The sequence below is a fragment of the Octopus bimaculoides genome, chromosome 10, assembly GCF_046866305.1.
Source record: "Octopus bimaculoides isolate indiv1 chromosome 10, ASM4686630v1, whole genome shotgun sequence".
NCBI classification, from domain to species: domain Eukaryota; kingdom Metazoa; phylum Mollusca; class Cephalopoda; order Octopoda; family Octopodidae; genus Octopus; species Octopus bimaculoides.
Window position 1 is genome coordinate 23968914 of NC_142937.1, and position 14520 is coordinate 23983433.

The 14520-nt window shown below is 32.6% G+C and overlaps 1 long non-coding RNA gene across 1 annotated transcript; it reads right to left on the bottom strand.

Annotated features, from left to right (window-relative positions):
* Nucleotides 1-174: 174 nt before the first annotated feature.
* On the bottom strand, nucleotides 175-14281 carry LOC149133460 (uncharacterized). The gene is made up of 5 exons (XR_016243280.1): nucleotides 13731-14281; nucleotides 11188-11371; nucleotides 10826-10926; nucleotides 1394-2136; nucleotides 175-509 (listed from the first exon to the last, which is right to left on the bottom strand). It is a non-coding gene; the product is annotated as an uncharacterized LOC149133460 (long non-coding RNA).
* Between the last annotated feature and the right edge of the window lie 239 nt (nucleotides 14282-14520).

The following is a 14520-nucleotide window of genomic DNA, read 5'->3' on the forward strand; positions in this document are numbered from 1 at the left end:
ACTGCTAGACGTAGCAGTCATTTGTCTTTCAACTGAAATCCTAATGTCAGTATGAGATGATATACTGGATATTCTAGATATTGATGTCCGAAAGAAAAGAAGTATCATGTAATGATAAAAAAAAATTATAATAATAATAAAATTCCACACGGGAGAGACATGTTTTCACAAATGTTTTATTGGTTCAACGCTTTAAAAGAATGGAAAGCATTTTAACGTTCCGCTCTCTTGTTCTTTATTTGAAAAGACAAAAGAATACGAAAAGGTGTTGTATAAGTGGAGAAGATCATAATAATATTCTTGAATGGGATGCCAGTCGGTGGCAGGTTTATTTATTTACAGCTGAGCGGACTGGAGCAAAGTGAAATAAAGAGTTTTGTTTACAGCAAGGACTCAACTTACCGCCTGTTGCGGGAATTGTAACCACAATCTTGCGATGGTAAGTGCAACATCTAACCTACATGGACACCAGGCTCCATGAGCCAAAATCAAACTTCGTGTTGCTTGAACTGTGAATGTAAAAAGAAAGAGGAATAAAATTATTATAAAATATTTATTTTCCTACTCAACATTGTGTTTTTATTTTACATTTGTGAATAGAAGCAAAAATATTGAGATCTTGAAAATTCAGACTCTCTTAATGCAAAATGAAATTCAGTTTTACATAAAAACTAATTTCAAATTCAAAGTATTTTGAGGCTGATAATTTCTTTAACATATGCTGAAAAATATGATTTTTCTTAAACATGATAAAAATTTCTATAAGAACGGTTATAACCAAACGAATTTATCAATGATATCGCATATACAAATTTTATACATTTCTACATGAATAAAAGGCATAGTCGATCCTCATGGGATTCAAAATCTGAACGAAAAAAGACAAATGGAAAGACTCCGAAATGTCTGGTTTCTTTGTTCCGTCGTTTATAGGAGTTCTCTTTTGTAGTTTCTTTTTTTATTTTTATAAATACAAGATTGTTTATTTATAAGAAGCCGAATAGGAATAAAATACACTAAAAATAGAAATCATGATATCCATATTTAACCATGGGCGTATGTGGTTGGACAATTGAAATGAAATTGCTCCGAGAGTGTATTAAAAATAAATCATATTTGCTTGTTTTTAGGTGTATATCTTTCTTCGTTGCGTTTCTTGTACACTAATTGCAATGTTCTTATATTTTCACAAGGCGATGATGAACATGGGAAACTCCTTAATGGGATAATGATGACGATGATGGTGATGATGATGATGATGATGATGATGATGATGATGATGATTATGATGATGATGATGGTGGTGGTGGTGGTGGTGGTGGTGGTGGTGGTGGTGGTGGTGGTGGTGGTGGATCTTCCTGTTCGAAGACCATGAGTAAGAGTGGCCTCCTACCTGCAGACTTGAGGTTGCGATTACCAATACCATCTAGTATCTGTTGCCTTCGCATCTTTTTTATTGCTTCAGGTTATTTCTTCTCGCGTGCGATAAGAGAGTCTCTCAACACAATCCGATCGCACTCTTTAGATTTGAGGTCTGACCACAGACGGCGGCACTGACCAACGAGCTGTAGGATTTTCAGCGAATTGCCTTGAAGAAGTGAAGCGCTCCACCTGCCCTGGAGTTGGTGGAAAGCTGTCAAAGAGGGCACCAAAATGTCTGACGGATTTTACTCCTTGATTAGCCTTTTCTTTCCGCAAGGCACTGAGACTTTCTGCCTGTACATGTTTCCATAATCCGCAGCCGGGGTTCTGACAAGTGCTACGACTGCGAGTCAGACTCGACAACAATAGTAGCTAAGTACGGGGTTCACAGTTCTCAAAGCCCTGGCACTCCCGAACAAGGGACCCACTACCGGATATAGTTTCGAGTCATAAACAGGAAGTAGAATGGATATTAGAATACATAAACTGCCAATTAGGTTAGTGTGGAGGATACCTCTCTATGAAACCAAACTAAATTTTAAATTTGGTTAGAGAAGATCTTGCGTCATGTTGTCAATGAGAATCAAGAGTCATTCTTTCTCAGTGTGGAATTTTCTGGTTTTTCTTTTTTCCGATAACCGGAATCCATTTAAATGCAGACGATAATTTCTGAGTAAAATGTTACAGCAAGTTTTGGAATATTTAGAGAATTAACTAAGAAAAATATAAAGAAAATAAATTAATACATTCTGCAGAAATTTAATTTTAATCTTGGAAGTACAACATATATTCTTAAGCACTTGAATGCGCTTACATATAGTTATTCAATGCAGACACACGCATAGTAACACACACACACGCACACAAACACACACACCTTAACACACATGTACACAAACATGTACTTATACAAATTTATACACACACGCACACTCACACACACAGATACATAAACATATATATATATATATATATATATATATATATATATATATATATATATATACCCCAACCCATGCCAGTATGGAAGGCAGATGATATATATGATTTAATATATATATGTATATATATATATATATATATATATATATATATATATATATATGTATATATATATATATATATATATATATATATATATATATATATATATATATATGTATATATATATATATATATATATATATATATATATATATATATATATATATGTATATATATGTGTGTGTGTTTGTGTGTGTGTGTGTGTATAGATATGTCTGTATATATATATATAGGTATGTATATATGCATACAAAAGCAACGTAAAATAAATCAGTAAAGGCAATATCAAGAATATATGAACACATAACTGCAACAATAAAAAGAAAGTTATATTTATGAGTTAAGTGCTAACGGGTGCTCTGAATCACCAAGTCTCTGACTCTCTCACCTCCTCATTCTCTCCCTCTTTCTCGCTCTCTCTCTCTCTCTCTCTCTCTCTCTCTCTCTCTCTCTCTCTATATATATATATATATATATATATATATATATATATATATATATATATATATATATTAAGGACGTTAAACGGTTACATAAATATATTCCTCTCTCATATTTCCTGAGTTTTATTTTCATGTTTACGTTTTATATACTCTTCAAGAAGTAATATCAATGATTCTGTATTCCAGTTGGCTGGACACTTCTCTGTAGTGGATTTCTATGTGAAGACCCTGAACGGAGCTTTCTGCGATAGCCACATGATCTTCTTAATCCATGTCTTATACTATCTCATACCACAAGCATTTATATATATATATATATATATATATATATATATATATATACATGCATGTATGTATATATGTATGTAGTGTCTAAGTGGATTATAAAATGTGTATAAAACACCGGAGTATACTACTGAAATCTATATGGAATGTCTAACTTCAGTTACGTTGACGGACCACTAAAATGTTTGTTATTACACACTAAACATAAAGCAGTTTGGCCAGTATATTATACATACAAACGGCCAATCATACATACATACTCACATACATGCATACAAACATACATACAAACAAAAATACCCTGTTGTTGATGTCGATTTCCAATAAAGGAGCCTTGGATGTAGGTTAGAACTCGTTTCTTTCTCTATTGGCAAGACATCTTGAAATAAAATGAGTAATGACATACATACATACATACATACATACATACAAATATACCTTGTTGATGTTGTTGAAATTCCAATGAAGGAGCCTTGGATCTAGGTTAGAAACCGGTTTCTCTATTGGCAGGAGATTGTGAAATTAAACTGAATAATGACATACATACATACTTTCATATACTCTTTACTTTTTTTCTTCTTTCAGTCATTTGACTGCGGCCCTGCTGGAGCATCGCCTTTAGTCGAGCAAATCGACCCCAGTACTTATTCTTGGTAAGCCTAGTACTTATTCTATCGGTGTCTTTTTGCCGAACCGCTAAGTTACGGGGACGTAAACACACCAGCATCGGTTGTCAAGCGATGGTGGGGGGACAAACTCAGACACACAAACATATACACACACATACATATATATATATATATATATATATATATATATATATATATATATATATACATATATATGACGGGCTTCTTTCAGTTTCCGTCTACCAAATCCACTCACAAGGCTTTCGTCTGCCAGAGGCTATGGAAGAAGACACTTGCCCAAGGTGCCACTCAGTGGGAATGAACCCGGAATCATGTGGCTGGTAAGTCAGCTACTTTCCACACAGCCACTCCTGTCCCTGTATATATGTATTCATTTTTAAAAGTATATTTTTTTATTTTGCAAAATGACTTCATACAATCAGAATACGTAAAGAATGATTTTCTCAGGTGTTATTAAATATTTTTAAAAATTCAAAGAAAACATAATGACACGACCCATTCGCAATGTAATCTGCCTTTGTGTGTAGGTACTTTGTTGTTCAGTTTTGCAAATACAAGTTCTATGGTATAATCTGTAAAGAGGAAATTGTTTTCATAATGCTGTTATTTCCGGTTTACTTTCGAATTGTCTTTTGACTATCGTCTTTTATTTTTCTAAGTAAAATAAAGAAAAGCTTTGAATTTTACAGATGTATGGATGTTCGCTGATGGAGACATTTCGAAGCGAAGAATCTTTATTCTGTTTGTTCCATTTAATTCTCATTGCACTTTGGGAATGAGATACAGTAGATGAGTTTCTTTTGCTTTGAATGTCATGTAGCTTTGCAATGACCTTCAAAACCTCAACATTCTTCATATGACTATACATGTGTGTGCTTTTTTATGTATGTAGTCGGAATGCTCTTTATGTTGCTTGTCTTGTTTCCTTATTTGTTTCTTTCATTTTACGAAAAACGTTCGTTTTCTATATTTTTGTTTTTTATGTTCTCGTTTCTCAGTTTGTTGACGTTTTTTTCATGTCCTGTACCCATATGTACATGCATATATACATATATATGTAGGCATGTACATAAATGTGTATATATATATATATATATATATATATATATATGCATATTATATATTATTTATCATTTTTATATATATATATATATATATATATATATATATATATATATATATATATATATATATATATATATATAGAGAGAGAGAGAGAGAGAGAGAGAGAGAGAGAGAGAGAGACAGAGAGAGAGAGACAGACAGAGAGAGACAGACAGACAGAGAGAGAGAGACAGACAGAGAGAGAAGACACGGAGAGAGACAGAGAGAGATGTACGTTAATGCATAAATACTAGTACTATATGTACATATTAAAGACCATGCACGCATATGTCTGTGTGTGTTTGAGTGCATATAATATATATTTTTGTGTGTGCGTGTGTGTGTGTGTGTGTGTATGTGTGTGTGTGTGTGTGTGTGTGTGTGTGTGTGTGTGTGTGTGTGTGTGTGTGACTTGTATAGTTGAACCACGTGAACAAGGTGTGGTAGAGAGGAACATTGTGAGAGGCGTAGGAATACATTGGTAAATAACTGTAGTACTTAGTTCCATCCATTTAGTTCCTGATTTTCTCCGCTAGTATATTTGATTTTGCCTTTCGTTTGGTCGAGAGCGATAAAACAAATATAATCAACGACACAACACATACAAGTATATGCAAAAACATAAAACGCAAGCAAACACATTCTCTCTCACACCGTCTCACATACGCAGTCACAAGCACAGACGCGCGAATTCATTCATTTCAGTTTAATAGACATATATTTCGATCTGCAAAACTTTGTGCCGAGTTACTCTATGTTCCTTTCTGTCCATACAGAAAAAATTGCATTCAAATGTTCTCTTTGATATATATATACACACACACACATACGCTTATATATGTTCGTGTGTGTGTGTGTGTGTGTGTGTGTGTGTGTGTGTGGATGCATGTGTTCGTGCGTATGTAGTGTGTGTGTGTAGTGAATAGCATAATAAAAATTGTGTAGATGTCTTATTCCTATTTATTTGAATTGTCGTGTATGGGTGTGTATATATATATATATATATATATATATGTATATATATATATATATATATATATATATATATATATATATATATATATATATATATATATATATATATATATATATATATATATATATTATATATATATATGCTTATATAAACATGCGTACACTCGCATACACATATAAATATCTCTAGATTGTTATGTGCAAATGTAGAGGCTTATCTCGAAGCTATATTTCTCAATATTCTTCAGCTTGGCTCCTTCGCTTTGTATATTTGTAGTTGCAGGAAAAACTAATAGGTATTGATGTAGTTCAGAAGGAAATTCAATTTAATAAAACTCAAACGATATGTGGCCTTCATTCTTGATATCAAAATCATATTGCCACAGGTATTTAATCTATCCACATACAGTTACATTTCCTAATGATGTATGCTGTTTGTTTAGATTGCTTTTCGAGATACAATGAAAATCTTATTTGAGCTAAATATATGTAAAATCATTGTTATGCCATTATTATTGCATTTGTAAAGGTATCGAGCTGGCAGAATCGTTACAATGCCGATCAAAATGCTTACGGCCATTTAGTCCGACTTTATAGGGACGATAAAATATGTACCAGCTGAGTACTGGGGTTAATTTAATCGACTTTCCCACACCCTCGAAATTGCTGGCCTTGTGCCAAATCTTGGAACGAATATTTTAAAGACATCAAGGCGGCGTTATGACAAAATAGTTAATGCCGAGAAAAATGTTTAGCAGCATTTCGTCCGTCTTTTACATTTTTCGTTAAAAAATCCGTCGAAGATGGCATTGCCTTTCATCCTTTCGGGGGTCTATAAAATAAGTGCTAACTTTGCACTGGAGTCGATGTAATCGTGTAATCGACTAGCACCCTCTCTCGAAATTAATGGACTTGTGCAAAATTTTAAACAAATATTATTACATCTGTCAAGGCAGCTAGCAGGGGAATCGCTAGCATGCCGGCAAAAATGCTTAGCAGCATTTCGTGCATCTTAAGGTTCTCAGTTCAAATTCGGTTAAGGTTGACTTTGCTTTTCATCCTTTCAGGTTCGATAATATATGTACCAGTTAAGCACTGTGGTTGATGTAATAGTCTATTCCCTCCTCGTAAAATTTCGGGCCTTGTGGTCGATAGAGTAAAATAATAGTCCAGTAGACGTAAATATCTTGACTAACCCCCATTTCTCTACCGAATTTCTGGCCTTATAGCTATGACAGTAATAATTAATGTAGTGTTGCACGTGTTTTTAACACTGAGGCAGTTGTTGCTTTGTTTACATTCTAGTAACGCAGCAGTTCGGCAATAAGATACTGATAGAATAAGCACCCGGCTTTAATATCATAAGTGCTGGGGTTGATTTGTGCGACTGAATACTTCAAAGCAGTGCGCCAGCATGGTCGCAGTCTAATGACTGAAACAAGTACAAGTAAAACTGAAATGAATGTTTGTTGACAGGTGCAGGGTAGCCGAATGGTGAAGAAGCTCGCTTCACAAACATAAGACCTGTGCGGTTTTATTGCAAGTCATCTTGGGAAAATGTCATTATCTATAGCTTCATAGTGGAACCGTAGAAAGAAAGGTCGGGCTTGGCTGAACACCGGTCACGTGGAGAGAGAGAGAGATAGGTAGATGCAGAAAGATATATATATATATATATATATATTTATATATATATATATATATATATATATATATATATATATATATGAAAGATTCTAAACGTGCAGGTTGCATGTGATTTCCGTTTACAATTAATAACATTTGCTGAACACAGAGTGCTGACTCCTCGCAAGGAAACAAATAATATACATCGTTTGAATTTGAATAACAAGAGTGATGTTGGTTGCAACTCAGAAACCAAGCTCCTTATCACACACCCACGTAGCTAAGTGCACCAATATCGTACAAAGCTAATGTGAATGCGAAATTATTAGACAATTGTATTTATAAATGTATGTAGCTATCTATGCATGTATTTGTATGTGTGTGAGAAACAGTATTTATTAAAACGTTGCTCGTTAGTTAATTGCTTCCAGCTGAGTACTTAACGTATTAATGTCGCTTCAATATTTTAATCTTTTGTTCTGTTATGTGACGTAATATTTCTAATATCTACGTTTTCTTATTTCTCCATTGTTCATTTATTCTGATATTGTTCGATGTCAGATGCTAAAACGTACATATACTTTCCAGATGTCCACATAACATTTTTCTTTCCTGACATTAAAATCTGATACTTTTTTCTTGTCTTTCAATTCGTGTTTGCATGTGTCTGTTGGTGTATACGTACATACATACATATATATGTATGTATATATTTATTCATATATATATGCATACATACACACACACATACACACACACACACGCACATATATATATGTGTGTGTGTGTATGTGTGTGTGTGTGAGTGTGTGTGTATACATGCATTATACACTTTTACTCTCTCTTTTACTTGTTTCAGTCATTTGACTGCGGCCATGCTGGAGCACCACCTTTAGTCGAGCAAATCGACCCCAGGACTTATTCTTTGTAAGCCTAGTACTTATTCTAACGGTCTCTTTTTCCTGAACCGCTAAGTTACGGGGACGTAAACACACCAGCATCGGTTGTCAAGCGATGGTGGGGGGACAAACACAGACACACAAACACACATACATATATATATATATATACATACACACACATGTATATACATACATATACGACGGGCTTATTTCAGTTTCCGTCTACCAAATCCACTCACAAGGCTTTGGTCGGCCCGAGGCAATAGTAGAAGACACTTGCCCAAGGTGCCACGTAGTACGACTGAACCCGGAACCATGTGGTTGGTAAGCAAGCTACTTACCACACAGTCACTTCTGCGCCTATATATACATATATTATATGTATATGTGTGTGTATGTTATAATTTAGAACAGACAGTAAATTGCTATGGTACTCAGAGTTTCGAATGTCGGAGCGAAGTGCAACGATGCATTCGAAACTCTGAGTACTATGACACCATACTGTTCGTTCTTGATTATAACATGGATAAATAATCCTCTATCTAATGTCGAGGTCTCATTCGTTTGTTGATACTTTTCATTAGCATTATATATATATATATATATATATATATATATATATATATATATATATATATATATATATATATATATATATATATATATATATATATATATATATATATATATAATTAATAATATCAGGGTAAGAAATATTTTTGAAATTTCTACTACTAGTGGCCTAGCGTGTAGAAAATTAGTCAATAGACTATATATTATTCATATAAATACAGTGTACATTTAAACACATAAGAGGTAACCATCATAGGCGACCTATCACGCTCGAAGGAATAGTCAAAATCCAAACCACTATTAGAGATAAATTTCGAAGGGAATGAAAAATAAAAACATTTACCATCTATCTCCTGGACTGTGGTTTCTAGCTCTATCTTAGCAAATAATATACTTTGCCAGTCAGAGCTTTCATCAACAGGTACGCCAAGATTAAACATAAATACGAGGCAATCCAGCATGTGCCCCGTACTTATATATTATATAGAGAACTAAGAGTAACGTCTCAGAGTTCAAAATCACGTGATACATGACATCTGTAAATTCATTTGCGTCTTTACCCTGCAATGATAGTTTGGTTACTTTTTTCTGTCTCTTCTATTTCGTCAGCTTGTTAAGTTTTCAGAGATATTGTGGCTTATTTGTGTATTTTTCGACTCTTATTTCTAGTAACGCTGCTATTATCAGGTACCCTTAATTACAAATATATATATATATATATATATATATATATATATATATATATATATATATATATATATATATATATATATATATATATATATATATATATATATATATATATATATTGGAAGGTTTGGAGGTGATGTACAGAAATTATATAGAAAAAAATTAAGGTACTCAGAAATCTGGATGTTTGTACATTTACAGACTTTTATTAATGTCACATATTAAATAAAGCGCTTTTCACCTAGTCGTGTAAGATTTTCAATTTGAAAATGTACAAACATCCAGATTTCTGAGTACCTTAATTGTTTATATATATATATATATATATATATATATATATATATATATATATATATATATATGTATATATATAAGGAATTAAAGGAGTTTTGCGAGTGCAACAGTTGTTTCTGGGGGCTTGGCGGTCCAAAATAATGATGTAAATTGATTCCATCATCGGATAATATCGGCCTCCGTCTCCAGGGAAGAATTTTACATTTGACATATTGACAGAAAGGAGATTAAAGATGGAATATGTAACCATCATGATTATGATCATAATCATCATCATCCTCATCATAATTCACCACCACCAGGACATAAATCGGGGTCATGCTAAGATAAAACATTTCAAAATCTTTGGTCGTGGGTTTGACACGCTATCAATACAAGCAATAGCAAACCATGTGACCCCATTTTTAAAAAAAATAATTATCAATGCATTGGCGTAAGTTCATTAACACATTCAAACGAGCTTATATTTTTGTATTGTTTTTGAATCTCCGTTGAATGTGCCAAATTTACGAGGGATAAGCCAAATACAATTTGAAACTTGGCAAAAATTAAGTAGTACGAAGCTATTTATATCATAACTTCCAAACAACAGATATGGGTTACAAACAAACAATAAAGCTGTTGTCATTTAAAGTGCGTTACTTATTATATAGTAAACCCGACAATGGATGATTCTTAATGCCAGTTGTGTTTTTCTACCATAATTATCGACTAAGTTGTATTCTTTAAATAAATCAGTGGAAACGACTTGTAAAATATACTAAAATATGTAATTCTATTATATTTAGTCAATTAATTTGGCGGTATAATGACATACCTTGTAGCATTGTCTCCAAACTCTCGCGCACAATATATTTGCATACCTATTTCGTTACGCGATCAAATTCCCTTTGGTTTCAGATCTTACTTTCGTCCTGGCTGTAACGATAAAATAATTAAATAATGAGAGATCATAATTAAGTAAACTTCACCCTTCAATACTGCACTAAACTTGCAGGTCTTGTGACTATAGGGGACAGTATTATTACTGTTATGGTAATACAGTATATTGTAATATGATGCGATAAGGCGGCGAGGTAGCAGAATCGTTACCGCGCCGGCAAAATATCTAGTGGCATTATATTTTGAGATCAACTTTGTCTTTCACTTTTTCGAGCTCAATAAAATTAAAATAAGTACCAATTGAGTTGATTCACCTCCTGCCCTGAAATTGCTGGTCTTGTGCCAAAATTTGAAACCAATAGTATTCAATAAGGCGACAAGCTGGCAGAATCTTTCTCGCAGTTGACAAAATCCGTAGCTGCATTTCGTCCGTCTTCATGTCCTGACTTCAAGTTCCGCCGAGGTCGACTTTGCCTCTCATCTTTATAAATATAAATATAATAATATCAGTATAATAATATCAATATAATAAGTAACAGTTGAGCACTGAGATCGATGTAATCGACAATCCCCCTCAATTAAGGACAAAAATCGTGTGTCTAGGTTTTTGATCAATTAAATAATTTATTAATTAGGTTAACGTGCGAAGTGGTTGACTATTCCATAGACAGGTGTGTCTGATTCAGTTAGGATCAGTTATGGAACTGTAAATTTCAGTTACAGGTATATTTGTCGACCCAAATTTGCTCACGTGGTTTGAGTCTACACTAGGCACTGGCCCATGATTTTAGGCCGTAAGGTCGAGCCCGAAACCACATGACTCTGAAATGAACTTCTAATCTACTCTACCATGTCTGCATCCATATATGAACGCGACAACACATGCACGAATGAGTGCACGCGCACACCCACACATATGTATGTATGTATGAATGTATATATTCATGTATGTATGTATAGTAGACTTCTCAGTGTAATAATAAAATACGCTGGAGAAACGTCTTCACTACTTACCATGTAATGTTAGCGAGTTGTGGCTTTAGTCTGAAATTATTGTAAATAGAGTAATCCTCGTCTTTAACCACGAACGGTTAGTGAAAGTAAAATAAACGTGTTAAATTTCATGCTCGATTTAGACGATTCCACAAACATAGTCAACAACGTCTTTACTTTAATTAGGCTACACTTCACAAGCAGACATAAATTACAACCCTGTCAACGTGCATAATGTTAAAGTGAATTACTCTTGCCAAAACAGCATTGCCTTTAAAATTGCGCACTAGATCATATAATACACACGCATGTCTCGAAGAAGTATACAGAATATAGAGCTAATAAATTCAACGAAAGATTCGCTCAGCATATGAAGTCCTTCGTGTTGAACTCTACGTCCGGGTCTGTCTAATCTGCAGGATTTGAAACCAGAGAAATATTGTAATCAGATTAAATTGGAATATTGTTGAAAAGGCGCGTTTTATTATGCACAATCTGAAAGGTACACACAACTCTCATACTTGCTTCTGAAAAGTATTGTTCATATTGCAACAGTCCATTGTTTCTTCTCACAAGAAAATTGATTTGTTATAAAGCTACCACTAACGGTGTTCTGTGGTATTTAGTTTCATGCTATTAAGTGTTAATATCCATTTCATAGATTTGACTTCACTTATTGCAACAGCCTGCTATACCACCTAATACGGATACACTTTATTGCAGAGACAGTTCTCACTTTTGGATAATATTAAACCATTAGCTGTTAATACTGCGCATAATTTTATTAGAATTTTAAAGCTCACTGCAGTTAGAAAAGTAAGGGAGACGACCTTGATCTATCGTGCTAGATTTACCTTACATGCAATAGCAGTTGTCAGGTTGAGATAGCTATTCATCATCTGATCCAGACAAACCGAAGAGAAAACATCTTATTCATTGGTGCAATGAGAATTAGCTTTATTTAAAAGCTCTCCCCTTGTTTCTTCACCATCACATATTTAATTTTAGTGTTGTTTGTGAAAGTTCAAGTAACACACCTCAGTTTAAACTATTAATATAAATATTTATGTGTATCTTTAGGGGTGTATATACGTCTATACAACCAGACTGTGTATTTCTGTGTCTGTGAAAGTTCGAGTGACGCACTTCTTAGTTTAACTGTTAATACAAACATTTATGTGTATGCATGTATGCATGCGTATGCTTGCGTCTGAATGTGTGTGTGTATTTGCGCTTGTGTAACCAGTGTGCTGAGTACCTGATGAGACACGTAGATGATGGTTTCGACTATGTTATTCTTTTTAAAAGTTTGTACAGCTCAAATAAAATATACATATTGAAAACAAATTTTATTCTCCGCTAAAATAAATATAATAAAGCAGAGTTCTGCTGTAGAAAACGATTATTGTATAGAATATCAATGGAATTGCATAACGTTGACATTCAACATTAAGACAAATATTACAATAGCAACAGATATATCGCCATAACAATTAAATAATAGTAGTAATAATAATAATAGCAACAATAATAACTTAAAAACAATAGCTAACAGAAAAATAAACAATGTTATTATTTTTTTATTATTCTTAACCAAGTTTGTCTCATTCCATTAAGCGTCAGTAAGAACAAATGCGATAATAATAATAATAATAATAATAATAATAATAATAATAATAATAATAATAATAATAATAATAATAATAATAATAATAATAATAATAATGATGATAACAATAACAATAATAATAATAACAACAAAAACAACAACAACAAGAAAATCAATCAACGGACTACAGAATTTGTTTAAAATTGCACATAAACGCACGCCTTCAAATGTCAGTTACCATTCAATTTCCTGCCATTGGTTCATGGGAGATGGAATGGTTAAAGAATAATGGTAGCTCTTTGAATTTTGAAATAATCCAGTTTGACAGTATTTTCAATTTTTTCTTTGTTTTTTTTTTTTTTGGTTGTAATCCCGGAGAAGTCACAGCGTTAATTCCGTTATAGTAAGAGAAACCATTCAAATATTTCTGAGTACTAATAATTTTAAAGTATAGCGAAAAGAAAAAAAAAATAGCGTTGACTATGATGAGAATAAATATTACTTTTAAATATTGCAAAATGTATTGTTTAAAAAAAAAATCGATCGTTTAACACGAGACTTTTGTTTCATCTTCGCTTTTATTTGACGTATTTATGCTCATTCGTCATAAACGAATTATTAAAATACTTTTACTATTTTTACTTTTTGTAAATTTTTGTACCCCAGCTTTTTCCACATTTCAAAATAGAAAAATATTTTGCAATTTTATCATTTTTTTCTCATGGTATATTTTAGTTCAATGTTTATTTCCCTATTAGTTTAAAAGAAAAAAAAACTGTGAATGAAATTAGAATACACGAGCAGAAAAAGGTGAAGTATTGTTTACGTCATAATCTATAAAAACGACATATATATATATATATGTATATATATATATATATATTTGTGTGTTTGTGTATATATATATATGTACATATATATATATATATATATATATATATATATATATATATATATATATATATATATATATATATATATATATATATGTATATATGTATATGTATATGTATATGTATGTATATATA